The sequence below is a fragment of the Hipposideros armiger genome, unplaced genomic scaffold (genome assembly GCF_001890085.2).
Source record: "Hipposideros armiger isolate ML-2016 unplaced genomic scaffold, ASM189008v1 scaffold_234, whole genome shotgun sequence".
NCBI lineage: Eukaryota > Metazoa > Chordata > Mammalia > Chiroptera > Hipposideridae > Hipposideros > Hipposideros armiger.
The window spans coordinates 1,048,661-1,074,889 of record NW_017731584.1 but is presented as its reverse complement, the minus strand read 5'-3'; the positions used below and the strand labels follow the sequence as shown (position 1 = coordinate 1,074,889).

Here is a 26,229-nt window from a genome sequence, read left to right as displayed (position 1 = left end):
ATATATATATATATATATTATTAAATCTTGCCATTGAAGATTGTTTTGTATTTATTTGTGTTATCTATATGTTATTATGCTGTAAAGAGAGGATTTTAATGGGAAGCAGGTTGGACCCGATGGGATTTTGGAGAAGCAAATTGGACAGGACGATGTACCTTCGTTACGTACCACTATGTAAGTTCACAAAAGCACACTAACAGGAACAGTTGTTCTACTCTTGAAAAACCTCTCTTCCTAGAAGCAACCTTGGAATTATGATCCTAAACTCTTTCCCTCGTGGTCATCGTTGTCATGAAGGCATATCACGTGCCACTCTCTGCCTTGAATTTATGAGGACACCCCATTTGATGGAAAAATAATTGATTTTTATGTTATTACACAGAATACTTCTCTTCCTCTTCCCATAGTGAAAATAAATCTTCTTGAGGACTGTTTCTTCCTTGTTCTGTTCAAGTACAGCCAGATCTGGTTGTTATTGCTTTGGACAAATGTCACAGTGTCAAATGGAGTAAGGTAGTGTCTCCACTCTTGGTAGGTGGATGCCTGTGTTTTGCCAACTATCTGCCCAACCGAATTTTTTTTCTCTGATTATTTTCCAGTATTCAGCCCCGTATCCTACTGTGCCAGGCTTGAGGCACTTTCACCTTTACACTCAGATCAATATCTCTACAGTCAACTAAAAAGTAAAACTGAAATTTAGTTTTTGCCTTCATTTAGAGGTTGTATTGTTTTGTTTTGTTTCTTACGTTGTGCCTCTGTAATGCAAAGCAACGAAGCCCAGAGCTCACTAGCCCTGGCCCTCCCACCCAGCACGTGGCATACACCTAACTCTACCTGGTTAAAGATCAGCTCTCTTCCATCATGTGTTTATCAAGGGCCTGCTGTGTACCCCGCACTGTGCTTGCAGTACCTCAGTGAACAAAAGAAAGGGTTTTGCCATCCGAAGCTTCCGTTCTGGCCGAGGAGGAGAGAGTCATCACATCCCAGAGGTTTAATACGTAAACATAAACTTAATGTAAAAACTTTTTCCATTTTAAACTTCTTTCACTGAAAGAGCAAATTAACAGAGCTACTAGATACAGTATAAAGAATTGGCATAGAATAAACATGGAAGATCTCCCTCTTCCCCTTTCTAGGACACTCTTGGTGGTTTCACCAAGTGACCAGACTACGATTAATGAGTCTCCACTGTTGTTTTTCCGAAGGCCATGGCCAAGTCCCCCTTGTGGCAGATTTTGAAGAAATATCACACACTTCCAAAACAAATGACATGGAAGAAAATACAAATAAAGATTAAGTGATTTTGGACTAAAGAAGGCCTTATTAATTTCTGGTGGCAAAAATTATAAAGGAAGAAAATGTATTTGATAATGTCAAACCTGACAATTTCTTTCCATCAAAAGACATTCTGAACTACCCCTCAAAGACAAGACAAGCCGGGGCAGTATTTACAACATGTATGACAGACAGTTAACTTAGCTCATTTATTAAGCATTCTTACAAATTAATAAGATCAAGATTATTTTAATGGAAAATAGGGAAAGAACAGAAATACAAAAACAATAAAAAAAGAAATGTGATCACTAAATATCATATAAGAAAATGTTCAATCTTAACAATTATCAAAGAAATGCAAATTAAAATGATGAGATGGCATTTCCTACCTATCCAATTGGTGAGGATTTGTAAAATTTACTCAGTGAAAGTAGGAATGAGAATACCAGGCTCTCTCATACACAGTGAAAGAACACACATTTGTCAAGAGGATTTAAATGATATGTACCAAAGCCTCAAAAATACACACTCCTTTTGACTCAGAAACTCAATTTCTAGAATAGTTACTCAAAGAAAATTCCCATGAATGCATATAAAAATTTAGCCAAGATATTTATCATATTATTATAATAGTAATTTTTAAAAGGTAGTAACCATGGTACAGCCATAAATAAAAATTGCCAACAAGGGATAGAAGAATAGTTAATGACATAAAAGGATGTTCTAGATACATTGTGAAGACAACTAGTTACATAACAATGTATGTATAGTTTGATCATTATTTCACTTTTTAAAAAGGGTACACGTCTGCCCACAGAAAAAAGATTGCAAAATATTGAGTGTTATATTCTTTTTGCTTCTATGTTCTAAATTTTTTTTTTTTTAAGATTTTTATTGGTGAATTGGGGGGATGGGAACAGTACTGGGGAATTGGGGGAAGGGGGACAGACAAGTTGCTGTCATTTTGTTCTTCAGTCTAGTTGTGGAGGATGTTGCTTCACTGGCCCAAGTTGGCACCATCATTGCGCTCTTCCCGGGTGAGGCAGATCAGTCGCCGGCTTCTGGACGGCCGCTCACTGCGGCTGCTGGCCGCTCACGCTGGCTGCTGGCTACACACGGTAGCCCATGGCAACCCACTGCCACAGGGACTGCAGCCCACGCCGTGCCGGCGACTCACGGCAGCCCAGCTCCAGGTTGAGCCGTTGTTCAGCATCTTAGCTGTAGAGGGCAGTGTCACTGGCCCTCATATGTGGGATCCGAACCGGGGCCCTCTGGCATCCCAAGCGAGTTCTTAACCATCGCGCCACTCGGCTGGCCCCTAAATTTTCTTTAGCAGTGTGTTTTTCTCACACTAAAATCATATTTTAAAATAAAAGACATACAATTATCTTTAAGATATGAATTTCACTGTATTTTTAAAGTACGCATGATAAAAAGATGGGAAGGAAATTGCCCAGAATGTTGGCAGTGCTTTTCTCAGAGGGTAGGTACATGGGATGCTTTTGTTTCTTTTTTGTAAAAAAATATTTTTCATTATTTTCAACTCTCCTACAATAAATAGTTATGTATATGATTAACAATCAGAAAAAAAGCAAATATTTTTAAATAAATAGTATTTTAGCTGTTTTACTTTGAGATGCAACAGGATGAAGATATTTAGTGGGCAGAGAGAAAAAACGAGAGCCTTTGGTGAAAACAGAGTTTTGGACTCACAAGTTATTTTATTCTATGTATTACCAGGATGGATCAATTTCATATACTAACGCTTTGGGCGCAAGTAGAGAAGTACTCTAGAAAAAGATATAGTCCTTTATTCATTGGCTCAAAAAGCATTAAGTGGTCATTATGTCTTCTTACTTGGTATGTATCATTTCTTCTTTCAGCTGTTCAGACATTTTTTATGTGTACAGATTTAAGCCAGTGGCTCTCAAACTATGGTTTGGGAACCCCTGGGGGTGAGGTCCATTCACAGGCCACCTGCAAGATCAAAACTATTTTCATAATACCAAGACATTTGCCTTTCCACTCTCTTGAGTATACAGTCTAGTTTTTCAAGAAGCTACGTAGCATGCAATGACGCTGTTTCTGTGACGGCTGTTGGGATGTGTGCTTCTGTTTTTGTGTTCCCCAAATTTCTCAGTTTTGGTGTTGAACACGGCAAACATTGATAGAAATAACTGACATAAACAGGAGCCCTTTAGGGTCTGCGATAATTTCTAAGCATGTCCTGAGACAGGAGTCTGAAAACCATGGAGCTAGACTGTTCCTATGTCCTATATTTGGGAGTCCTTACTCTAAGCGGCTGGACCCTGGGCCCTGAGCAGTGACTGCCCTGCACATTGTAGCACTTCTCTTCTCACCTTTTCCACCTTTAAGGAAAAACTGCCCTTAGTCCTTATTTTAGAAACTTCAGTTTTCGGACTTTGTGAGGATTAAGTGGAACATTTTGGGCTTAAGGCCAGTGTAGCACCTATGTGACATGTAAGTCCAATTCTGCTGACGTGGGGTAGATGGAAATGGCAGTTAGACCTCCAGCCCCCCTCCTGTGTGTATCACACTGGGAGAAATTCAGTGAAGTTTTAGGACAAAAATAGGACTACAATTCCCTTCTGAGAGGTATGGGAATGCAGATTTAAAATAAAAATAACCATGTAGTCCAGTAGATGGTTGGTTTGGTATGAAGTAGGGAGAAGACAAATTTGAAAGAATTAACTGAATATGTTATGATCATTTGTCCTTAAAATATATGCATGTATTCAACATGTGTGTGATGTGGCATATAAATGCTATTTGAGAATTGCATCCTAAATTATTTAGAATTATCTCTTTATACAGTTATTTCTACTCTGGAAGCAACATCAATGCTTCTATTTCAGTCCGAAGGCTCCTCCTCCTTTCTTCTTACCCCGTTTTAGTTGGTCTCTCGGGGACGTGCTCACCTCTGAATCTCAGAGCAGCTCATGGTGGGCAGTGGTTGGTGCCTACTTCTCTGAAAAGCAGTCTTCATGGTCCAGGGTGTAAGATGAAAATCCGAACCTTTCTGGACCGAGAATTTGAGCATCAGATGAATGATTGTGCTGGACGCCTGGGAGTTGGCTCCAGCCCCAAGACCGTGTCCACCCACTGCAGTAGTCACATGAACATGGATGGCAGTGCCTGGGCTGGAGAGTGACGGTGTCCATGGCCTGATTTAACAGCTCCTGATCATGTCAGAAAAGGTGAAGGAGAATCTGAACAGGTAGGAGGTAAATTAAGCCTTCAGAGTTAGAAAGGCTGGACTTCGGTGTAAGACCATAATGGCCCCAGAGCAGCAGAAGGGATATGTTATGGCACGACTGTGATATAATTTCACATCTGAGAGACCCAGCTGTGAATCATGATAAGCTCTTTGAAATGTGGTCACAGCAACTGACCATAAAACAGGTTTCACTTGGAAGAAAGAGGATGACTCCGTCCACTTTATACTTTTTCGTGGCACTTCACACACAGCGTGATAGTCAGGCTTGGAATCCTGTTGATCCTTATTTCTTGAGAATTTAAAGAGGAGTGCCTAGGATTTCCTTGATTAAAACATGTTTTGCCTTTTTTTTTTTAAATTGACAAATGCTCTGTGCCAGCCTTCATGTAGAGCTGTAATTGAATGCTGACTGAACTGCTGGGTTCTCGTTCTGCATCAGCATATTGAGCTAAGCCCACACAGCCCCACAGCATGATGAGACAGGCCCTCTGGACACGTGATGTGCGCTATGACCTCTTTCTTTGATGCTGGTGGTGTCTGGGTCCCTGTAACAAAGAGGCCGGTGGATTCTGGCCTTTGTGCGTCTTGCAGAGGGTTGCTTGTGTCTTCCTTCTAAGTCCTCTGCTCTGCCCTTTATCTCTCAATTAGTAGCCCTTGATGGATACAGTCAAGTGACATCCTATTTAGTGAGCTGGTGATTAGAAACATGACTACTTTGTGAATCGGTGGCTTGTTCATGTTTAGAATATTAACAGTCAACTCCATTTGCCTGACTTGTGGAATGTGTCATCTCAAACAGCGGAATTGCTGTGTATAAAGGGAAATACATAACTGAGAGATTGCTTCCAACCCAGTTTATTAATTTGAGTACCTAATATTTTAAACTGCTTTTTTTTTCCCCCTCCATTTTTGTGATTAGAATTCTTATAATGTGTAGCTGGTTTCTGGTATTCTTTCCAGTTTCCTATTATCGTTTGTCTTTGTAAAATAAGCCCAACATTATTGTTTTCTGTAAGATGTTTTCAGAGAACGTTGTGCTTTTGAATATAGGTGCATCATTGGCTTCCTTTTTAGAAAAAAAGAACTCATACTATATGATAAAATTAAGAGATGTACTAGATAGAGAAGGAGAGATGCCTATGTAGAGAATTAAAACAATGTAATTTGTAGAAATTCCTCAGCTAATGTACAGAAGACACATATTTCTAGTCTCTTATAAATGACCATTTAGGTTTGATTAATCACAGTTTATATGTTCTTCTGGTTTATTTGGTTTTCTTTCTTTCTCTTATTTTTATGAAATAGTTTTGTAACTTCTTAACACCCTCAGACTTTAATAAAGTGGCATTATCTTGAGAGGCTAGTTTCAATTAGATATAAATATAAGCAATTAGTTAAGATAATCAACTCTTGCCAGAGAGTTCAAGTGTCATCACATATCATAGTGTGCAAAGAGCACCTGTTAATTAGAACAGTAGGAAAACTGCAACAAGTTATGAAAAAAAAAAGTTTGAGTCGAAATGAGCAATATCTGTGTCTCTTGTTATATCTTAAATCCAACCCATAAACAATTTGTTGTGACAGCTCTAGGCTGGGATTACGGCATTTCAGATGAGGTCTGATTATAGCTAAAAATAGACATGTGTATTGAAGATCAGAAGAGGAATATTAACCAATTGAAATTTTGTGAAAGACTGATGCGGTTTCATTGTAATAATTTCCCCAAAGGCACATTAGTAATGCTGCTAAATACAGACTTTAATAGACTTTAATAATGTGTACTTTAGAGGCCTGATACACAAAGGAATAATGTATAAAACATTCATTATGGAAAATTGCTACCTTTTTTATTTAATAAGAAATCTGTTGAAACAAAACCATTCCTTTGCCTATGGCATTATGTTCCTGGGCTTTAGCAGGCTGAAGAATAATTGCCACCACCTTTTGTATGTTTTCACCTATTCTAATCTAGTTGCAGGCATATTTACTTATCTAGTCCATGAATGAAAATGGGGATAAAAAAAAAAAAGGACTTGCATTGGATGGACCCTTGTTCAAACTGTGGCTCAGCCCATCATAACCTTTGTAAACTTGGGCAAGCACCTTAACATCCAACTCCATTTCTTCATTTGCAGACGGGGCATTGTTCTGCTTACCTCGCAAGGTCGTGGTAGGGTAAGTTAAATGTTGACACAGTGGAGGCTTCACATAATAGTCCCTCAATAAATGCTTCCCATCATGATTCCTTTCTACATCTGTTTCTCTTTATATTGCTTGTTTCTGTGGATGACATCTTGGATCAGTTGTGGGGGAGCTGGAAGAGGGTCGAGAGTAGGAAAAAGCAATTAAAAAGAAGCCTCGGTAAGCAGCTCTGTCGCCAAGCCTTGCATTGGATTTCAATTTGATTTTAATGTGCTGCTGCTGAGAGCCGTGCTGTTGAAAAAAGAGAGAAGAGTAAGAAGCAGATGCTCTTGGAAGAACAGTGGGGCATTTATCTCTTTTAATGAGATAACATCATTAGAGTGACAAAGTGCAGCGAATCGATACTCGAAATGGACTGGTGCTATCTTTCCAGAGTGCGCCCGATTGTCACACTTCACAGCCTTAGAATCTGCTGAATCACGAATTCTGTCTTATCTGTTATTGGAGCCACTGACTTTGATCTCACAGAATAGATCCACACCTTAGGCATCTACATAGGAGCAGGAAAGCGGACTAATTGGATAAATGAGAGAAATCCAGGGTGATTTATAAGTTGCCCTGTAATCAAGGAACCTCAGAGAGAAAAGGTGGGGCTGCTTTTTTCCCTTAACTTGTGTCTGGCTGCACATCCTAACGCCTGTCCCCTCCACCCACTCTCCTGCTCTCCGGCTGCTTCTTGGTGTAATGTCAGAAACTCTAATCATGTCAGACTGTGACACTGACAGCCCTGACATTCACAACAAAGAGACAAGGAGGAGAGAGAGGCAGAGGGGGAAGGGGAAGGAAAGCAGCAGGGGAAGTGGTTTTTTTCGTGCACATAAAATACATAGCTGCAAAATCACCAACGTTCTGGATATATCGCATCCAAGGAAAATTAGGAAGGAGCAAGATGAATTCTGATGGAGATAAAATTGGGCTGGGAAGATTTTGTGCTACTATTTTTCCTTGTTTTTGTTTTGTTGTTGTTGTTTTCCATTGTGTAGCCTATATTATAGTTACTGTGGCTATGATTTCTTCTCTCCGGAGTGGGGGGGTGGGGGGAAATTATGGCATTGAAATTTTTTTCCCTTTCTATTTACCCCAGTTTTTCTCTTTGAAACAAAGCAAAGTTAAGCACCCATCTTAGCAGGAAGTGTGGGCTCTGTAAGGTTTTCCATTTTATTAGCAGATTCCCATAGTTTAAATCTCAACAATGGCTACTTCAGGAAACAAGTCATTGGTAAGGGGTGTTTTCTGACTGTGACAAAACTGACTAGGGGACTATTCAGTGTCATCCTCTGGCCACTTTACCCTTGGACTCTCCAGCACCTGCATGCTGCAGGAAATGCTGATGCTACCTGGCAGCTGGAGTGAGCTGACAGTGGCCAGCTCTTCCAAACACCTTTGAGGTTTCTCTTTCCCTTGGGCATTTTCTCCATTTGCAATTGTTCTGGTGAGTGGTCTCCAGTCTCCGCCTGGGATCAGTCATGACCTGGAAACCTGCTGCCACATCTCACATGTGTTTTGAATCCAGATGCTGTGACCTAAATTGAGCTCTGAGCTCAGGCTGAATCATCCTAGCTTTTCTGTAAACAGGAGAACCCAATTGCCAGCTCAGCTTTTGAGGTATTTTGAATTACAACTCCACGTCTTAGCTAGGATATCTCTCCTTCTACTTTTTCATCATGCAGAGAAAAAAAGGAAAAGAAAGCAAAAATTGGAAAATGGTGTATTGATTCCATGTTAGTTACCGCATAATAAAAAAGTACATTTTTTTGTCTATATTTGATGACAGAAGGTGTTACATAGTGACTTATCTTCAGATTGATTAAAAATAATATTAATGGAGAACTTTAGAAAAAGCTGAGACCTTGTTTTACAGTATTCTTGTCCTTAATACCCAAGTAAAACCACATTTGGGCCACTTGGGAGAAATGCTCTTCTGAATTTGCAACAAAATTTTTAAGTGAAGTATAACATAATTTAAACTATGTATAACAACCTCGACATTGTTGTGACTTATTTAAAATTCTTGAAGAAATTCTACTTCTATTGGCAGAGGAGGGTAAATTTGTATCTGGGGAGGATTAGGGATAATTATGCCAAAATATCTTCCTGTAAACTCAGATTTTCATTGCAGTTCCTTTGTATTATAAAAATTTACATGGGTGTTATATTGTTCTCTGTGTTATATCCATTTTTTTAATGTAAATAGCTTTAAAAAATTACTTGCCAGTTAAATTACTTAATTAAATCTTATATTAGGTAATTAAGCTGTTATAATGAATAAGTCCTCAAAATTCAGTGGTTTGATACAATGAAAGTTTCCTCTATTGCTAAGTATCAATCAAGCATAGGTCTTTCTGATCAATGAAGTACTTTTATTCATCAGTAATTCAGGAATCCTGAATTCAGGCTCCTTCCATCTCTGGCCTTATTATCTATATTAGGTTTCTAGGCTGCTGTAACAAAGTGCCACACACTGGGTGCCTTAAATCACAGAAATGTATTGTTCTGGAGCTTGGAAGTCTAAGACCAAAGTCGGGCAGGCTTGCTTCCTTCTGAGAGCTGTGAGGGAAGGATCTATTCCAGGCCTCTCTCTTTAGCTTATTGATGGCTGCCTTCTCCCTGTCTCTTCAGATTGTCTTCCCTCTATTCTTCTCTGTGTTCAAATTTCCCCTTTTTATAAGGACACCAGTAATTTGGATTAGGGCCCAACCTAGTCCAGTATGACCTCATCTTAACTACATCCATAATGGTCCTATTTCTAAATAAGGATACTTTCTGAGGGTCAGGACTTCAACATACAAATTTGGAGGGGTGGGACACACTGCACCTCGTCACGCCATCTTTTGAGGCTAATGACTATCTGCATCTGCCTGGTGGGAGGGAAAGAAAGCATGAAACAGAACACTCACTTCTTAATCACCTTAGCCTTGAAGTGACTCAACATCTTTTCATATTCCATTGGTGAGAAGTAGTCACATGGCTCCCCCTGAATGCAAGGGCCTGGGAAATATAGTCCCTGACTGAGCAGTGACTGCAAAATGGCCTCAGACACATATATGTGCACATGAGCCATTCCATCTTTCTAAGAAAAGCTGTCATGTGTATCCCTTATCTGCCAGTGATCCTCAGTGTGCCTATCACAGTGCACTGAAAGAGGTTTTAAGAATATCCAAGTTTGAAAATCCCATTCTAGCATGACTAGGAATGCTTTTCAAGGAACACTCCAAGTATTTATGTGTAAATGAGTGCCTAAGACTTACTGTTTTGTTTTCTGAAGTATCATATTTTGCTGTGTATAATGTGCACCCAGTTTTTGGCCCAAACTTTTAGGGAAAAAAAATCTTTTGTTTTAATTTTTTTAATTCAAATTTTCATTTGCTTACATTTAGGTACTTGTTTTTGTATTATAAAGGAATTTTAGCATTTATTTTTTAGCATTATGGTACAAGAAGTTTTATGTAACAAATAAGTACAAAACACAAGAACAGATACAAGGTACAAGAAATTTTATTTACCAGTAACAAATTTACGATATTTATGCAGCATAGAAAGCCAAGAACTCTTCTTTGTTGCAAGTTCATCATAAGTTCAACAAAACTAATTATCATATTCCAGGGTATTATTTTGCATATGGATATTGTTATTGATTTCTAGAGTTACACTTTTAACTCATAAGCATAAATTTAAAAATTAAAAACATTTATATAGATATGGAATTAGCACTACCCATGTATAATGCACATCCTTCTTTTTCCCTCACAAATATGAGCCAAAAAGTGTGCATTATACATGGCAAAATACGGTATCTAATATATTCCCAAGAGAATTTTATTTACACTATTAATGGGCACCTTTTCTCCTTATGAAACTAGTGAAATCCAAGTTAATGAGGTTTTACTCTTGGCCAGAATTTTAGCTCGTGGTTAGAATGATTTCCTGCATGATTTTTTTTTGTAATATGTTCTATGATTACTGAAAAAATGATATGCATACAAAAGAGAAAAAAACAAATTTTGAGTGTAGAGGACAATTATATAATCTGCTGTGCTTATCTCAAATGGCTAGACTTTATAATATTTTATTATAAAAGTCTTGTCTCTCCTATCAGGTTAGTCATTATTTCAAAAGTTGAAATGTGGGTTTTGTAAGTTACTAAGTGATTGCTTTATATGTTCCTTTTCAATTACAATAAGAAGTCATGAATTTTCTACATTTAGAACTGCTAAAAATTATTTTGATTTGCCTGTTGAATAGGTTTATTCTAAAAAAGGACTCCAGAAAAAAATTTCCACTGTTAATTTTTGGCTTCTCAAAGTAATTTATAAGAAATTTTCCATGAAAAGATAGTGATGGCAATTTGAAAATGATAAGTAGGTGCAGTCTGAAAACTTGGTGAGTAGTGTGAAAACACATTAATACTGAACCATAATATTTAATTTAAGGTTTTAGTCATGAAGTTCTATATCAAGAAACCATTCTCTTGCTGTTTTATTGTTCTGTTACTTTAAAACACTGATGTTATCTAATGATTTAAAACCCATCAACGATACTATAGATTTCCTTTTGGTCAAAAAGCTGACAGTAGTATTTTAATAAAGATAGTCACTTGAAAATCACCTTTTAATTTTTAGTGGTTATAGTTTTTAATATGTCAAAATAAACTAAAGCAAGTATTTGAGTCATTTTAAGAATGAATTAAATCCTCACTCATTTAGATGTTATGAATTCAGATTTTTGGAGAAGGGTTTAGGATATTTATCCTTTGAATATATTTGATAACTAACCATTACAAACATACCTCATTTTATGGCTCTTCCCAGATTCTGGGTTTTTTACAAGTTGAAGGTTTGTGGCAACCCTGTGTCAAGTTAAGTCCATTATTCCAGCAGGTTCAGGTGATGGTTAGCATTTTTAGCACTAAAGTATTTTTAAATTAGGTTATGTACGTTGTTTTTTTAGACATGCTATTGCACACTTCATAGACTACAGTATAGTATAAACATAACTATTATATGCACTGGGAAACCAAAAAATTCGTGTGACTCGCTTTATTGTGATACTGTATTTGCTTGATTGCAATGGTAGAACCAAACCCACAATATCTCTGAGGTATGTCTATATTTTAACTATTACCATTTTATTGAGTGCCTAATGTTTGCCAGATATTACACTAGCTCCTTTTACTATACATTATATTATTGCTAATTTTCACAACCAACTTGCAAAGTAGGTGGTATTATGCCCACTTTACAGATGGATGAACTCAGAGATGCTCAAGTAATGGGCCCAATATCACATGTCTAGATCATAGAAGATCCAGTATTCGAATTCAGATTTTATTGACTCCAAAACCCATGCATATTTATTTTCATTCTGTCACATTGCCTCATAAGAGAATTTTACTGAATTGAATTTGAAATATATTAAATGAATTTGATAAGCCAAAAGTAAATGCAACTCCAGGATGAATGTTTTAGTTCTTCAAAGAACAAGTCATTTGCAAATGAACAAGTTTATGTAGTAGTTGGAAATGAGTACCATCTAATCATTAAAGCAGGTCTCTAAAATCTGCTAACACTAGTCAATGACCACTTCTTAAATAAATAAGCAGCCTATGATTCAGACATCCATTATGTGACTAACGGAATTCTTTAAAACTCAAGTGAGGTTCGTGAAAACTGGTTTCTAATTCATACTCTCACACATGTCCCCTTTCTGAATGTGCCAAGGTTATGCAGCTTTTATTGATTTGCTGAGGCAAACAGAAAAAAGGCAGCCTTAAACCATGGGTGGGCCTGGCCTGAGGGCAAGATAAAGAAAACCTGCCTATTTTCCAGTGAGAAGCTCAGCTAGAACCCTAAGATAAAAGAAAGGTATATTCTTCTCAAAACATTTCACCTTTTCACCTTTCCTAGCAACATGATAAGCCTGACTTCTGATGAAAAGGATGATTTAGAGTTTTGAGAGGTGTCTGCACCTTCAAAAACTTCATTTTCAGTTTCATCCCGTTTAGTCTGTTCATGGTTTCTGCTGTGTGACTGTGGCCAAGTCACATCACCTGTTTGAAACTTGGTGTCTCCATAGGTGTGATGAAGCAGTGGGAGTAGTTTGGGAGTTGTTAGCCTAGTCTAGTGTCTTAGCTTGGGTTGGCTTCAGGGGGTGTAAAATGCTAGAAATTGAATCCAGTATTTGGTGTGCATACGCATTTTTCTGGAGAGACTGGTTGATAGCTTTATTACATCAGATTGTTGGGGCTTCAGCACACAAAGAAATCAACAAGCCAGATTATCCCTGGAGTCTGTAGAGACTCTAGCATTCATTTTTTAAAAGAGATTTTTATTAAAATATAGCTAGCATGCAATATTATATTAGTTCTAGGCGTACACATACAAATAGTTATTCAACATTTATATACCTAAAAATGATCACCATGGTAAGTCCAGTAACCATCTGGCACTGTACCATGCTATCACAAGGTTATTGACTATATTCCTTATGTTGTACATTACAACCCCATGACTTATTTGTTTTATACCTGGAAATTTGAACCTCTTATTCCCCTTCACCTTTCCCCCCACCCCTTTTTAATTTTTCAATTACAGTTGACATTCAATATTATTTTATATTAATTTCAAGTATACAGCATAGTGGTTAGACATTTATATAATTTAAGAAGTGATCCCCGACTACTCTAGTACCCACCTGGCACTATACATAGTTATTACTATTATTGACTATATTCCTTATACTATACCCTACATCCCATAACTACTTTGTAACAACCACTTTATACTTCTCAATACCTTCCCTTTTTTAACCAATTCTCAACTCCCCTCCCATCTGGCAACCATCAAAATGTTCTCTACATCTATGAGTTTGTTCCTGTCTTGTTTGTTTATTTTGTCCTTTAGATTCCACATATAGGCAAAATCACATTGCATCTGTCTTCCTTTGTCTGACATACTCGACTCAGCACAGTGCCCTTCAGGTCCATCCATGCCGCTGCAGGTGGCAAGAACTTATTCCCGTTCCTGGCCAAGCAATATTCCATTGTAAATATGTACCACCTCCTCTTTATTCATTCATCCATTGACAGACACCCAGGCTGCCTCCACATCTTGGCCATTGTAAATGCTGTTATGAACATATGGATGAGCACATCTCCTCGAAGTAGCATTTTGGGTTTCTTTGGATAAATACCCGGAAGTGGGATTACTGGGTCCTTCTTTGTCTCTTGTTATAGCCTTTGTTTTCAAGTCTGCTTTGGCTGGTATAAGTAGTGCTACCCCAACATCTTTATTTATTTATTTTTTTAATTTCCATTTTCATGAAACATCTTTTACCATCTCTTTAGTTTCAGCATGTGGGCGTCTTGTGATCTGAAGTGTGTCTCTTATAGGCAGCATATGTGAGAGTCTTGTTTTCTTATCTATTCAGCCACCCTATCTTTTGATTTGAGCATTTAATCCATTTACATTAAAAGTAATTGTTGATAGATATGTAGTTGTTGCCATTTTATTTATATTTTTTATCTTTTTATTTTTTTATTCATAAAAATTCCCTCTAAGATTCCTTGTAATACTGGTTTGGTGGTGATGAACTCCTTTAGCTTTTTATTGTCTGGGGAGCTCTTTATCTGTCCTTCGATTTTAAATGATAACTTTGCTGGTTAGAGTAGTCTTGGTTGTAGGTCCTTGGTTTTCATCACGTTGAATATTTTGTGCCAATCCCTTCTGGCCTGCAAAGTTTCTGTTGAAAAATCAGCTGACAATCTTATGGGAGCTCCCTTATAAGTAACTAGTTGCCTTTCTCTTGCTGCTTTTAAGATTCTCTCTTTGTCTTTAACCTTTGGCATTTTAATTATAAGGTGTCTTGTTGTGGGCCTGTTTGGGTTCATGTTGTTTGGGACTCTGTGCTTCCTGGACATGTATATCTATTTCCTTCACCAGGTTAGGGAAGTTTTTCATCATTATTTCTTCAAATAGGTTTTTAATTCCTTGCTCTCTTTTCCTTCTGGTACTCCTATAATGTGAATGTTGGTACACTTGATGTTGTCCTAGAGGCACCTTAAATTATTCTCTCTTTTTGGATTCTTTTTTCTTTTTGCTGTTCTGTTTGGGTGTTTTCTGTTACCTCCTAAATCATTGATTTGATCCTCTGCTTCATGTAATCTACTATTGATTCCCTCTACTGTATTCTTTATTTCAGTTATTGTATTCTTTATTTCTGACTGGTTCTTGTTAATGTTTTCCATCTCTATATTTATGTTTCCAATCTCTGTTGAAGTTCTCCCTGAGATCATTGAGCATCCTTATATCCAGTGTTTTGAACTATTCATTCAGAAGATTGCTTGTCTCCATTTTGTTTAGCTCTCTTTCTGGAGCTTTATTCTGTTATTTTATTTGGGACATGTTTCTTTGTTTCCCCATTTTGTTTGCCTCCCTGTATTTGTTTCTATGTAGTAGGTAGGTAGGTAGGGCTGCTATGCCTCCTGGTCTTAGTAGAGTGGCCTTATATAGTACGTGTCTTATAGGGCCTAGTTGTACAGTCTCCCTGATCACCTGAGCTGGATGTTTCAGGTATGTCCCTTGTGTGGGTTCTGTGTGCCCTCCTGTTATAGTTGAGCTTTGGTTGCTGTTGGCGTATCAATGGGAAGGATTCACCCTTGGGCCGATTAGTTGTAAGGACTGGCCGTGATTACAGTGGAGGAGCTGTTGTGCAGGGGCTGACTCCAAGCATGATTCAAATTAGCAGGGCTCTGGTGCCTGCCCAGTCTGCCCTTTGGGTTTGTCGTCCTTGGAGGGGGCTGGGTGATGCTCAAGCTTGGTCCAAAGCTGGCTTTTGGGCATGCCAGTTCCAAGGGCCTCCTGGGAGGGACCCCACTGCAGGCTGAGTTCAGGCTGTCTGGGGCCTTCTGGCATGAGCCACAAAGCAATCCACAGATGGCCACCACCCACACTGGGCTTGGAGGTGCCTCAAGAGGCACAGCCATGAATTAAGACTGGTTATGGCTAGTGCCAGGCTTAGGGGTGCTCAGGAAGAGGTATAGGACTCACTGAAGCCAGATGCTGCTTGCTTGGATTTTGTGAACCTTTGAGAGATTTTAGGAATATCTGTAGCATGAGCGGAGACAGACTGTTTATATGGAGAAGCCACTGGAAGTGGCTTGGATGTGCCCAAAAGTTGGGTGGGGTGGGGTTTCCAGGAGTCACCCAGGGCAGGGAGAACCAACGGTGTCAGCCAGGTTAATAGAGACTCAGATATGGTAGCTCCCTGCGTTTGCACACTGGGAGTAGGGAGTGCCTTACAAAGAAACAATGGCTTCTGCTGGCTCTTCTATTTGGGAGAAAGCTGCCTCTTCAGCCCTCACTCTGAAGCCAGACAACTCAGTTCCTCCCCATATGTCCCTGGCGTCTTTCAAGCTGCTGCCCCAGCACTGGTGCTTAGAGCCAGTACATCCATTGGCGAGTGAGTCTGTGCATGGTCCCTTCAATAGAATTGCCTGGGACTGCAGCTGTTTTCAGTCTCACTCAGCTACAATCTCCACTAGTTTTCACAGCCAGAATTCATGGGAACTTCTCTCTCTGGCACTGGAACCCTGGGCTGGGGAGCCTGGTATAGGGCTGAGACCCCTTGCTCCTCCAGGAGGGACCTCTGCAGCTGAGATATCCCTCCTGATTTTTAATGGTCACACGTGGGTGTGGGACCAGCCCATCCCGTGTCTCTGCCCCTCCTACCAGTCTCAAGATGGCTTCTTCTATATGTCCTTAGGTATAGGGTTTTAGTTCAGCTAGTCTTCAGGTGAATCTCAATGATGGTTGTTCTATAATTTAGTTGTAATTTTGATGTGGTCATGAGAGGATGTAAGCACAGAATGTACCTACTCCGCCATCTTTTTTTTTTTTTAAAGATTTTTTTATTGGGGGAATTGGGGGAATGGGAACAGTGCTGGGGAAGTGGGGGAAGGGGAACAGACAAGTTGCTGTCGTCTTGTTCTTCAATCTAGTTGTGGAGGATGTTGCTTCACTGGCCCAGTTGGCACCATCATTGCGCTCTTCTCTGGCAAGGCAGATCAGTCGCCGGCTTCTGGACGGCCGCTCACTGCGGCTGCTGGCCGCTCACGCTGGCTGCTGGCTACATATGGTAGCCCATGGCAACCCACTGCCACAGGGACTGCAGCCTACGCCGTCGCCGGCGACTCATGGCAGCCCAGCTCCAGGTTGAGCTGTTGTTCAGCATCTTAGCTGTGGAGGGCAGTGTCACTGGCCCTCATATGTGGGATCCGAACCAGGGCCCTCTGGCATCCCAAGCGAGTTCTTAACCATCGCGCCACTCGGCCGGCCCCTACTCCGCCATCTTGACCTGAACCTTAGCATTCTAGATTTTGATAAATTTTATTATTTATTATTATTATTATTATTATTATTATTATTATTATTATTTCATCAACCCATGATGAGTTGTCATGGGCAGGATAGATGAGAAAATAAATGCATTCTGTCTCCTTTGTGCAGTATGACATGGAAGGGAAAGTTGGAGTGTGTTTATTGTCTACAACTATTTCTCTGTTCTCGGAGTGTTCTGTATGTAATAAATGTTCAATAAATGTTTATCAATGATGACAAAATTCTGTTAGTAGCAGATAAGCAGAAAGAGTCAACCAGTTAGAAGTGAGTTACATTTTGGTGATGAATGAACTTTTTTTCAGGCTTGATAATTTCTTGTAGTTATCTGCGATGTAGTTTTAAAAAGTCATTTAAAATAGCACTTTCTTCTTTGGAATCTCATACACTTGGAATGTTGTACTGAAAGGGTGTTCAGTGTTAATAGACTGATTCCCACAGTGAGGAAGCAGAAGCCCAGAGGTGAGGTGATGTATAGAGTTTCTCCTGCTTCGTTTATTTTGCTGTAGCACCTACAGCATGGTAAGCATGTTGTCCTGCCAGAGAGCCTTCTCACATATGTCATGGCTCAGCAGATTAGCCAGTCTGAAGCAAGAACCCTATTGCTCAGCAAATAAACTGATGGGAGAATAAGAAAAGCACTCCAGCACCTCCCCCTTTTGGTTGGGAAGAGGAAGAATTAAATAGCACCCCCAACCCAACTGTTTAGTTTGGATCTAATGAAAGCCCACTCTTGACTGTGACCCATGCATTCACTGTACTGAAACAATATAGAACTCTCCAGAAAAATCCCAACTCCATTAAAACAAACAAAAACACCATTTCTTGGATGCTCAGATATGCCTTTCAAAAAGTCATTGATGTTTACCTACATTATTGCATCTCTCCAAAAATTATATTTCTCTTTTTCTGTTGATGGATTTAAAAAATTTACTTTTGACGCCTAAATAGAAGTATGTTGTGTGTGTGTGTGTGTGTGTGTGTGTGTGTGTGTGTGTGTGTGTGTTGTAACCATTTACTCTTTCAAGTTCTTTTTAAAATTTAAGCATCTGGGCTCTGTTTTCTTTGGGAATTGTGAAAGGAGAAATCATGGCAGGCCACAGTAATATTATTTGTCTTCAAAGTTGTTATGAACAATTACTACTAAGATTTATCTTCTAGGCCAAGGCCACAATTTAAAGTCAAGAGCAGGCAAAATGTTCAGAGCTAGCCTTTGGAAACTGATTTTATTTTATTTATTTGTCAATTAATGCTGAAAACGTACTCTGAAAGCCTCCTTTTGTTGTTATTTTTCTCATTTTAGCACCTTATTATAGCTATTTAACTATCAACTTTTTCAGTAGGTACCGAAAAAGTAGTATAAAATATATTAACTATATTTTCTTCCTTAGTTTTTACTGGGGTAGGTTTATAAATTATCAGTGTCTCTTCTAGTCATGAATGAGTACACAGTAAGGCACATGGTTTTTCATCATGTATATTTATGTATGTATTTTTAATAGGTATAAATAAATTAGTGCCCAGGTACCAAATAATGAACACCCTCAAAATTTGAATTTCAAGGAACAGTGGCAGAAAATATCATCACTTGAAACTGAAACTCTCAGATATCAACATAAAAATGGCTGAGATTAGCTATGTGTAAAATTCCCAGAAGGTAATCCACTCAGACAAATCTATGGTTTATCTACTCATTTTTTGGTATCCCATCAACAAAAATCAAAATAAATGTAGATACTGTTAGCTGAACTTAAAATTTTAGAAATCATAACATTAATATCAGAAGCAACAGCTGGCTGCTGGTCTGTGTGGCAACCACCAACAAGGGTTTGGGAGCCTAAAAATTGTAGACATGTCCCTGATTATTGCAAACCAATTAGCAGCTATATGTTGCCAATACATTTTAAGTCCATAGGTTTGATCACACCCACCTAAGATTACCTGGTCCTTTGCCAGCACTTCTGAACTTAACATTTTCCCAACAGTGAGACCTTTGGCCTCAACATTGGGGATTGGGCTCTGCCGGAAGCTCTGTTGCTCCTATAACTGCATGACCTCAGCTGAATCCCGCAGCCACCTCAGCTCTATCTATCATGTACATAGAAAATACTTCAAAGATTTGTCATGAGAGTTAAATGAAATCACTAATGTGAAAGTGCATAGGACAGATCCTAATCCATGTTAGGCTCTCAGTAAATGTTTCAATTAAAAAATAATAATACTCAGGCCCCAATATTATGCTCTTCTGGGAAATTATATTTTTCAGTGTAAATTGATAAGTCTGGCTTTTATGACTTGGGGTGAAATGAGCCGTCTCTATGTGAACAGATACAAACAATTTCTCTCTCGTGCCAAACGGAGCCCTCTGTAGGCCTGGCCTTCTGGTGACCCGTGAGTTGGCGGAAGTAAATGCCCCAGAAGAGACTCGTTGGAGCACTCAGCTGGCTTCTTCCACTTCATTCCTACAAAATGGGTGTTTTGCCTTGTCAGAGTTTTATAGATTGAGTTGAAAAGTTAAGTGTTTTGTTTTTTTCTTTTTAAAAACAGGACCAAACAACTAAATACATGCAGGGACTGTAGCAAATGAGAGAAATGTGAATCCTGCTCACAATATATTTTTCAGATGCTGTTAACCGGGTTTATTTTTACTTTGACAGATACTTCCGTTTAGGGGGTGCTTTCCACACACAGATTCTATTGTGCAATAGAAAATTCGGTAAGTTTTGCCTCTAAGTTTCCTCCAGATCTCTCAGGTGACCACACCCAAGCCTCAGTATTGCCATGTTCTCAGTAAGAGACTTGAGTTATTACTTTAGTAAATGATCTTAGTTTCCCTAAGGAGGTTTTTGTTGGCAGAGTTTATAATCTTTTTTTAATAGGACATCGTGCTTAATATAGGGAAGACCAACTATGTATATGCAACAAACTTAAAGTGGCGTAATTGTGTTTCTCCATTGCTTTTGATTTCACACTTCATTAGCTCCTTGAAGTCAACATGTGGTCAAGTTAATTGTTAAGAGTTTGCACCCTGGGTTCAAATCCCAGCTCTGCCACAGAGCAGCTGTGACACCTTGGGCCAGCTCCCTAACCTCTTCCTAAACCTGTCATCTTTAAAATGCCGATAAAAGCACCTACCTCCCAGGGCTCCTTTGAGGATTATGTTAGATCATGTCCATATACACTTCTTTACATCACATCTGCTGAACACTTGGTAAATATTAGCCATTGTAATGGGTGGGGAAGGGGTGATGACAGAATTCTCAAAAGTGACTTCTCTGTTTCAGTTTAATAAGTGCCTGGGATTTCACATTTGCCTGTCTATTTTATGATGATCTTGAAAGGAACTGACTCATTTCAGCCAAGTTTGATGCATTGTATTTAAAATTTTTAGTAAGAATATTAGCTCCAAATACTGAGAATTCTTTGTATCTTCTTGAAGCTGCTGCACTAAAAAAAAAAAAAAAAAATTTAAAAAGCTACTGTTTATATTATAGATGTCAAGGTACATCTTGAGAATGACTTCACATGTTACAGCAACCTTGCTTATGCTTTGGGGAATCATTGGGAAGCTCCTTGAGGGATCTAGAACACGTTTAAATGGAAGCTGCTCAGCTGGTTGCAGCTCCAGTGTTATATGCCAGTGCTGACTTACTGCTGTTTGGGTTTGGTTTGGTTTCTTAAGTGGAACAACTCTTTGTGTCTCTATTTTATATTAGTTCCAGGTGCTGAGTCAGTGGTGAGGCCAGCAGTTGTATTAATATGGAGTTCAAACTCTAAGCTAGTCCTTAGGATTCTGTCCGTTATGTAACACTAAAGTGGGCTAGGACAGAAAAAATTACAGTACTGTTCTCTCTCCACTTTAAATATTGTAGACGGCCAGTCTTCTCTATGAAAAAGTAGTTCTTAAAAGGGGCTTGAAAGGGGGAGAAAGGATGTATGTTCTTATTCTGTCTCTGTGTCCAGGCATCAAGTCACACTAAGGAATTTTCCAGACTAGCTACCAGGAAGAACAAGAACCAGGTGCATTTGCATAATCATCATAAAAAACGTTCTGTCTGCATTTTTAATTAAGCCAAACATTGCACTGAATTAGACACAGCCTTTGCTCTCTGGGAGTTGAAATGTAAGACAAAAGATACTAACGCGTGTAGACATGAAGACAAATTCATGTTTACATTCTGTAAGCATTGTGGATGGTTCTATTTTGTGCCTTTGCAATCTTCCTCCACCCATCCATGGGTTATTCATGTCAGTTTTTCCATGGGATAATTTTTTTTAATTAAGTAACGTGTTTTTCTTGACTGTGAAACTAATACAGGTTCACTTTAGAAAAGCTATTGTAGAAAGTAACATATAAAGAAAAAACAAAAATCACGTGTAATCCCATCACTCGGAGAAAAGTATCCAGTGTTATATTTTAGTGGCATTTTTTTTTAAGATTTTTTATTGGGGAATTGGGGGGATGGGAACAGTGCTGGGGAGTTGGGGGAAGGGGAACAGACAAGTTGCCATCGTTTTGCTCTTCAATCTAGTTGTGGAGGACGTTGCTTCACTGGCCCAAGTTGGCACCATCATTGCGCTCTTCTTTGGCGAGGCAGATCAGTCGCCGGCTTCTGGACGGCCGCTCACTGCGGCTGCTGGCCGCTCACGCTGGCTGCTGGCCACACACGGTAGCCCATGGCAATCCACTGCCACAGGGACTGCAGCCCACGCCGTCGCCGGCGACTCATGGCAGCCCAACTCCAGGTTGAGCTGTTGTTCAGCATCTCAGCTGCGGAGGGCAGTGTCACTGGCCCTCATATGTGGGATCCGAACCAGGGCCCTCTGGCATCCCAAGCGAGTTCTTAACCATCGCGCCACTCGGCCGGCCCTATTTTAGTGGCATTTTTAATGTATCTTCTTAAAGGTATTATATAGTTTGCCTAATAGAATTTTCTATATATGCAGTTTTGTTGTGCTGTTTTCACTTACCATGCTGTTGTTATGTTTTTATATAAAACAATTTTAGTGGTGTTAAAATAATTTAGTGCTGTTAGGATAATTTGAAAGTTGAGAACCCAGCTTCTGGTCTGCTGAAACGGTCGTTTGATGTATAAAAAGTAAAAGACTCCTTCTAACTGTTCACCTGCCCATCCAGACCTGTTTCTGAAACAGAGCTATTGTTCACCTAAAGTGGAAACTCACGCGGCTCTGCATATTTTCTCAGGCTGGGTGGCTGTGCCGTGTCTATCTTTCCTCATTGACTTATCAGGCTCCATGCACACATGCACATTTGTTTATAGCAGTCTTCCTGATATGCAGCCACGGCGTGGGTTTTGGAAAAATGCCCAGCTACATACCATTCATACCGGCCGACATTCAGCTTCTGGTAGCTAATTGGGTACTCTTAACTCCTTCCATCTCTGAAGAGCTCACCCTATACTGCCACTGACCACCGAGCTAACACACTCACAAATGCTCAGGGTGTTTAAAGTCATGCATACAATTGAAAAGAGATGTCTTGGCCCAAGCATTGTGAAAGTTGGGGTTACTTGTGAAAAATCACCAACTATCTGTTTGCCACCCCTTTAGCCAGACCCTAAACAACTGCTTGAGCTCATGCTCGTTCAAGCCTAAGCTGGTGTTTCTTAAAGCACCTTGGAAGCAGGTGGAGCTGAAGGGGTTTCCAGGGAGTGACAGAGACCAGTCCCCGCCTTCTGGAGGATAAATATGCCCCCTGCCCTGGAGCTCACTAAGGAAGAGTTGCCTGATCACCCTGAAGCCATCCTTTCGGAGGAAAGTTCTTCAGGCCCTGCCACTTTCCCCAAGGAGCCTGCTGTTCTTCACCTCTGTCCTGTTTCTTGTGGAGAATGAGCATCAGAATAGAAAAACCCCGTGTGGCTAAATAGTAGGGAGGGGATGTGAAAAGGCAGATGGAGGGAGATTATGCAAGGTAGTAAGATTGCCTGTGAATATTGGACAAGATTCAGAATCATTCCATTATCTCTGTGAACACTTCCCTTTTTTTTCCCCCAAAAAGGCATTTTATTCCCTTACATCCAACAACCTTCCTTACATGCAGGAATCTAAAGAGGAAATAGTCACAATAATAACAACACACCAGGAAAGGGGAGCCTAGATAAAGAGGAGACTTTAAAGTGACATTTATTCTATTTACAAATATCTCCGCTGAGCATGTCAGTGGTTAATCAGAGCTGTCTTGCCTGGCACTTTCTAAAATGATATCATTATCTTGCTTGCTATTTCAGCAGTTCCAGGAATACCTTGTCTGTGGGTCAGGGTACTTGGTTTCATATAAACAACTCATAAGAGCCCTTTATAATTCCAGAAAGACAGGCAAATAGAGAAGAAATAGAAGTTATGTGGACAAAGAATAAATTTGTCAACATCCCCCTCCTAACCCAGACACTGAGAGAAGGCGTCCTCTTCTACTTCTCATGGTTAAATGTTATTTGTTTTCCCTCAAACCACCCTGAATTTTGTCTCTTAGTAGACTAAGGCACCTTTGAAACTCCTGTGGGAGACCATGAGACACATGCTTAATTGCTTCATGGGTGATGTGAAGTCTTGGAATGAAATCTAGCCATCACTCATTAACTAGCTTGGCTTATTAAACCTTGACAGCTAGCAGAACTCAGCCAGACATCCTGATTACAGGCAGCACACGCAGCCTGGGAGTTGCTCGGGATGAACTGTCGGGTAGAATGAGTTACTTCAATACATCAGTTTCATCTGTTTGAATGTACCCTCCTAAAATCTAAGGGTGACAGAAGATGGATTTGCCCAATGCTTTTCCTGATTTCATTGATGGCAATAGGAACAAATAAATGGCCATTTTTCTTAACTGGGATACTGTTCACTTGTGTTGACAAGAATTATTAGCTTTTGTTAAAACTTTTTAGCTCACTTAAATTTATTTGTGTTTGACAGTAAGGCATATGCCTGTTATTAGGTATGTTTGAATTTCACAGATCTTGGTTCTCACAGCAGGGACCTACAGTCAGTCAGCATTTTCAGGTATGGACACGTAATCAGGCACAAACTCAACAAACGATGATCCACTGCAGAACCAGTGTCAACATAAACACATCAGGTTGATTGATTTGCTGTTTGCTTCATATCACAGATCTGATAATGCTTCTGAAAGCGAGTACATTCAAAGTGTTATACAAACATCAGCCACTATTATTTCTGCAAATAACCTCACACGTAGGAGGTCAAGGTTGGTCCGAATTAGTGAAGAAGCATTCCATATGTGTCCACACACACACACACACACACACCACACTCCAGCTGTGGCTTCACACCTAAAGACAACATTTGAAGGGTTTTCAGAACTTTTAGCAGCTTGTCCTGCTGTTGCGAAAGGCAAGAATGAAGATACACCTGTATGAGTGGTATCATCTTTCCTGGTAGAGATTTAGATAGGTATTACGTAAAGGCAAGGGCTTCTTGGCCCTCTGCATAGAAGATCTGTCTTCATATTGGACCTATTGCTTACTACTCACCTTGTGAATTAATAAGCTCTCAAACTCATAGTTCTACGGAACTGATATATATGTATTTTTTGAGAGCCTGTGATGTACCAAGCATCATGCTAGCCACTGGGCAAGGTAAGGGTGAGAAATGGTAGGGATAAACCCATAATCAAAGCCAAAGTGAGAACTGCTGCGAGATGCCTGTTCTAACTGGTGTGGGAGTGTAGAGGGTGAAGCAGTTCTGCCTGGGAGAGGTAGAAAAGCCTTGATGAAGGAGGCAACATTTGAGCTGAATCTTGAAGAATGCAGAGGAGTTTCTCATGCAGAGAAAAAGAGGAAGCGCATTCCAGATAGGGGGAACAGTATGTGAGAGGGCTAGAAGAAGGAAGCACATGGCTTGTTTAGAGATCGTCAAGATGTTTCCACTTCTAATTTACCTGAGAGAGGGAGAAAAAGGTGCCTTTGATTCGGAGATGAACAGATCAATAAGAATTTGATAGCAGTGCTGATTAAAATTAAATGTCTGTGGAACAGAGGTTGTTGTCAGCATTGAGCAAAAGGCTTGTGACTAAGCTCTATCTACAGCACCTACCATGCTATACTGCTCCAGCCTGGAAGTGATGAGTTTGAAGGACAGTCACTTATTTCAAAAAGAGCTCCACAGGTCCACGAGTCATGGTCTGGAGCACCATCTTGAAGCTGTCAGTTGCAGGGCTGGTGAGTCTTGTCAGCGTGACCCACAGCCATGGTGGTAGATCAAAGTGCAATCACCCTGTGAGCTGTGAGGGTCACAGAGTGGCTCAAAGCCTAGGTCTCATGTTCACAGAGACTTAGGTAGGAGCTCTGGCTGTCCTGCTGCTTACTTTGTGTGGTAGTTGGGGTAAGGTTCTTTCCTTTCTTAAAAAATAAATGAAGCAGGGCCGGCCGAGTGGCTCAGTTGGTTAAGAGCTCGCTCAAGAGTGGGAGGTCTGAGCAACTAGCGGTTCGATGCACGGCTCTAGCAGAGCTGCTGCTGAGCTGCCAACAAGCGGCAGGATGGCTCAGCTAAAAAAAAAATTAAAAATAAATAGAAATAAAACTAAATAAATGAAGCATGTCATTTTATATATCTATACAATACAAGTGATTCTGTACCAATGCATAAGTATGATAATAGCGTACACACTTTTTAGTACCCTTTTTTCTTTTTAACTTTTCCTTTTTTGCCTGTATCACTCTCCTCCTTTTCCCCCCTCCTCCCACTTTACCTGCCCAGGTAGCCTTCCATATTTTCCCATGTTTATATAATCGGTAATATAAACATACAGTCATAAAAACACACACACAACCCCCAGCACACAAGTGGAAGGCAGGGGGATTGTCATTTTATTTTACAAAAATGAAAACATTGTATGGGGTAGTCTCAAAGCATAGTGCAGTTTTAAGTTAATAACTTCAGAAGTATAATGGCTGTATACTTACAAAAGAAACATTTGAACATTTAATTATTTACATATACAGTAATACCTTGGTTTGCGAGCATAATTTGTTCTGGAAACAAACTACTCATATTGCAAGACATCGCTTGTTTGCCATGTTAAAATGTATTAGAATACAATCAATAATGTTGTAAGCATTTCTTAGGGGGCCAGATGGACCCATG

The 26,229-nt window shown here is 39.6% G+C and overlaps 1 protein-coding gene across 6 annotated transcripts in view; it reads left to right on the top strand.

Annotated features, from left to right (window-relative positions):
- Nucleotides 1–26,229, top strand: part of BACH2 (BACH transcriptional regulator 2) — a 358,299-nt gene that overhangs the window by 108,462 nt on the left and 223,608 nt on the right. Inside the window, exon 1 of one of the 6 annotated variants that reach the window (XM_019655022.1) lies at nucleotides 6,669–6,691. The exons of the other annotated variants lie outside the window; for them this stretch is intronic. The gene's annotated coding sequence lies outside the window, so the exon portion shown is untranslated. Of the gene's footprint in view, nucleotides 1–6,668; nucleotides 6,692–26,229 lie in introns of those variants that run through there. 6 annotated transcript variants of the gene reach the window in all.